Genomic DNA, 4,688 nt, shown 5'->3' on the forward strand with positions numbered 1-4,688 from the left:
CCTGGCTCACGAGACTCTTTCATAGAATTCCAACAATTTCTCCCACTCCTCAAAAGCCCACAGGAACAGAGTTGATGCTCCCATATCCATAGCATGAGTAGTTAAAGCAAGTGAATGATTTGAAATTCGAGTTATTTCACGGAATAACACTCGTATATATTGAGCTCGTAATGGTACCTCGCAATTCAAAAGTCTCTCTACGACTGACGAATGAGCATGTTCTTGGGCCATCATAGAAACATAGATAAGGTCGACAACGAAATGAACAACGAAACTTTACGACAGCTTTTTCGTACATGTTCACTTGCATCACATACACAAGTGCTCTCTGAACCGTGCAATAAGGTCACCCATAACACGGCTCTCCCACTTGAGTTACCTTAGCCCCAGGCCATGCTATTCAATGATATTGGAAAAAAAAAAAGCAGCGTAACGTAACAACTAGTATTGAAAGCTGGTCGCCTTTTGAAGCGTTTGCCAGTAAGGTAACCAAAGCGTATCGTTCCCGCAACCACTTTGGTACTTTGCTTATATAGCTTTTCTAGGTTATGCAATAGAAGGGGGCTTCGCTCTGGATCCCCCTGCTTGTAGAAATGAATGGATCATAAAGGTGCTGGGTTCTATTTTCGAGCCGGGCGGGAGGTGAAGGCCATAAGAAAAGATTGTCCTCCGGTAAGTAAGAGAGGAAAAAGGTGCTGTCATCTATCTAACCAGTTTCTCGAGGCGTTGGAAATCCAGACTGGCTCAGAGAATCACTGTCGCTATTTAGCCCTTCATTTCGCCATTCGAAGTACTACCTCTGCCTTCCCTTTCTATAACATACCCAGGCGTCCTCCTTTCCAATCACTAAGAGAAAATCAATACCAATCAAATCAAAGCCCTATCTAAGTAAAGCTTCGTCTATTATTTTTTCGGCCTTAGGGGATTTTACTCGACCCATTCCCAGTTTTCCGCACTGCTCAAGTAAGTGTGCGACTCCATATGAGGACCTCCTCCTCCCTTCTCCCACTCTCCGTTCACACGGTTCTCAAAGCAGAGGAGGAAAGGTGGGCAGCAGATACCACGAGCCCTCTGTCCCACACATTTATCCAGAAGCAAGTGTAGTTCACCGGTTCCACCGAATGCTCCTATCTCTCGGCAAAGATCGTGTGAGTGTGCAGTTATGCTTCGGATGCTTCGCTATAGAATAGATCGACCCAGTTCCCGTTCTTTTCCGGTGCACTCGCTTTATATCTTCGACACACAAGGAAAGACGTGGTGGGAAGGAAGCAGCAGCCCTAGCCTCTGTCCGGCGGATCATTCCGCTGGCATCTTGCATTCACGCCTCCGTTTGACTACCGCTTGGGATGTAGTTGTAGATACGTTAGTCTTAGTGGGTCGTTGGCTCCACCTTTATCTCCTTCTAGACATGCTTTGTCGTCGCCATATTCCATATGTCACTTAATCATCTTGCCTCGCTGCGGGTCAGCACCTCCGAAAGAAACGGAGGACTTCATTAGTGACTCCGGATCGCCCTTTGAACGATCAGAATAAGGTAAAGCTTGAAGATAAGTTTTGTACTCTATTAATTTCTCAGTCCCTCTAGTCGGGTGGGCGCCAGCCGGTCTTTCGACAGATCCCCCTAAAAACCGTACTGCGGTCTCCCCGCATGCGCTCACGCCATTCGAGGTGGCCCACCCAGCATTCATTCATAAATCTTGTAGTGAAAAATGAGACTGCTCGACCTCGGAAGCTAATTCACGTGTAGGCACGCTGTCTGTCGTACCGTTGACATTATCTATTCATTGAATTTACTTTATTACATTTTTTATATAGGCTTACTCCTTCTTTTTCCAAGAATTCATGCACTTCCTTTACTTCATAGGCCTTCTCTAATAGGGGAAAGCCTTCCATTTCTGTCAAATGACCCGGCCTCCCCTGGCTCTTCCACCGTCCGGGCTCCCTTCCTCCCTATGCTATGCTCCCCCAGCACAGGCCTACCACACGTTCTCAGTGGCAGCAACCAGCGCAGGGAATGGTGAAAATAAATTGCAATGGAGCTGTGTTTACCGACAAGAAAAAATCGGGTATTGGTGTGGTAATAAGGGACAGTCATGGTTCGGTTTTAGGCTCACTTTCCAAACAATTACCACAAGCATATACCCCATTGGAAATCGAAGCAATAGTAGCAGCTACAGCACTTCAATTCGCCATGGACCCATGATTTAATCATGTTGTTCTAGAGTCCGACTCACTAACCTTGGTAAATGCCCTTTGCAATGACACTACTCTTCTGTCTTCAAATGGTTTGTTGATTGAGGATATTAGACTTCAAGCTAGGTTTTTTTAATCAATTGCATTACTCTCATGTAAAGAAAGAAGGAAATAATTTTGTTCATAAGTTAGTTCGGTATGCTTTATGTATTTCTAATTTTGTGGTGTGGATGGAGGGTGTTCCACCACCTATATTTCCTATTATCCTAGCAGATATTACTAGGTTTTCTTAATAAAATGCGTTACGTTTTCCCTCCCAAAAAAAAAAAAGTGTGAAATTTGTTGTCAAAGTCTTTGTGTACTTAGACTTACACCATATCAATTAACATAATTCTCATCTAGTTACCATTATCATCATTTTATGGCACACTAATTATATATTGTTACCTCAACAGATGTGAAATTTGTTGTCAAATTTTTTGTGTACTTGGACATACTTATTTTTTGGATATTCTTTCATTTAACCTTCCACCTAAAAGAAGGTTTTAAGGAATTTTTTTTTAATTTTATTATTTACTTCTATTCATCAATAATTTTATTTCCTTTATATTTAAATAATAATAACAATTTTAGGCGGCCACTTAACATGTTATATATATATATATATATTTAGAATGCTAAGTATTTTAACACATACACACGGAAAGAGGGGAGAATGTCTTAAAGAAAAAAGAAACTAACAGTGGTGTATATCCAAAATGGTCTAACTCTTGGATACACCACACATACTTTAAACCTCTTTAACTCACTCATTTTCCAATATGGGATTAACCCAATGTTTTTTCTTTTGAGAATACTAAGTATTTTAACATACACACGGGGAAGGGAAAAATGTCTTAAAGAAACTGACAATAGTGAATATCCAAAAACACCTACCTCTTGGATACACAGCACAGGCTTTAAACATCTTTAACTCACACTCATTTTCGAATGTGGGATTAACCCACTACTTTTTCTTTTGAGAATATTAAGTATTTTAACACACACACACACACACACACACACACAGGGGAGAAGGTCTTAAAGAAACTAACAATGGTGTATATCCAAAATGACCTAACTCTTGAATACATAGCACAAGCTTTAAACCTCTTTAGCTCACACTCATTTTTCAATGTAGGATTAACCCACTGTTTTTCCTTTTGAGAATAGTAAGTATTTTAGCACAAACACACACACATGGAGAGAGAGGAAAAGGTCTTAAAAAAACTAACAGTGGTGTATATCTAAAAAGGCCTAACTTTTAGATACACTGCATGGGAAAATAACCCTATATGATTTATTCTCCCTTTTATTGTTCTAAATATGAAATTTAATACTTATGATAGTTATTAATTGGTATTTGTTATGGTTGTATTTGTATATAGAACTATAGATTGTAGCACTATGGACTACACATTTATTATGATCATGTTATATATGGAACTATATATTCTAGCATTTAAAGAAATATGATATGTTATAATTTTAATGGAGAGTTAATATTTAGAATAAATTTTAAATTTAATGAAAAATAGGGCAGGAACATGTTTGATACATTGAATGAGGATACGACTCTTTATTTCTAAGAATGAAATTTTTGTAATAGAATAACTAAACTTATTTATAAGTTTGGTATCTATAAGTTTGGTTGTGATTTGTAACATTAGAATAAAACTTAAGATGATTCTCATACAAATCCCACGCAGCTCTTCGGAATTGCACCCAGCCCCATGTATGCCTGTTATTTGCCACGTGCATAGGTTAGGCCCAAGCCATATGTCGAAATAAAATGTTTTGTTTCTTTTTCTTTTGATTCCATTAGCAAAGCTTATGAATCAAAAGAGGGGCAACTATAAACACCTCATTTTATATCCCTTTATAACTCGAGCCCCTGCTCCCTATTGACAATAACATTAGGAGGCTAGGGCTAATCTAGGGCCTAGCTATGTAAATACTTTAGTTGAAAAATTCTTTGCAAAAGATGAAAATCCTTACAAAACCCTAAGGGTGCGTACGTGGCCTTAAGCCTGCGTACGCATTCTTAACTCTTGTGTATGCGGCCATGAGCTTGCGTATGCAGTTAGGGTTCCAGAAATCTTTATAAGGCAAGTTTTTACAAAATCTCAATAAAGGTAGTCGCATATTGCTTGGAATCGCCTCCACCTCTTCTCTTTGAACACTATAAAAGGTCCCCACAGCCCCTTTTCCCAAAACACACAGAATCTACTCCAAAAAAGTGATTCAAAGAGAAGCTTTGTACTTTGAAAAGCATCCTAAACTAAAGTTTCTTAGCTAGGACTTATTTTAGTCCAAAGCCTTCTAGTTAAACTTACTAACTCTTTGGGTATTTTGTTTTGTAGATTGACTGAGAGGAACGATCAAAATTAAGCCTTAAAAGCTTCTTCTGTAAGGTACTTGTTCTTGCTTTAATCTCTCTTTTTATTTTTTTTGTT

The 4,688-nt window shown here is 39.0% G+C and overlaps 1 pseudogene; it reads left to right on the forward strand.

The window, feature by feature from the left end:
• The first annotated feature begins 210 nt into the window (after positions 1-210).
• LOC136070662 (uncharacterized) lies at positions 211-1,499 on the forward strand (annotated as a pseudogene).
• Positions 1,500-4,688: the final 3,189 nt, after the last annotated feature.

Source organism: Quercus suber, unplaced genomic scaffold, assembly GCF_002906115.3.
Source record: "Quercus suber isolate HL8 unplaced genomic scaffold, Cork oak 2.0 scaffold_250, whole genome shotgun sequence".
Taxonomy (NCBI): domain Eukaryota; kingdom Viridiplantae; phylum Streptophyta; class Magnoliopsida; order Fagales; family Fagaceae; genus Quercus; species Quercus suber.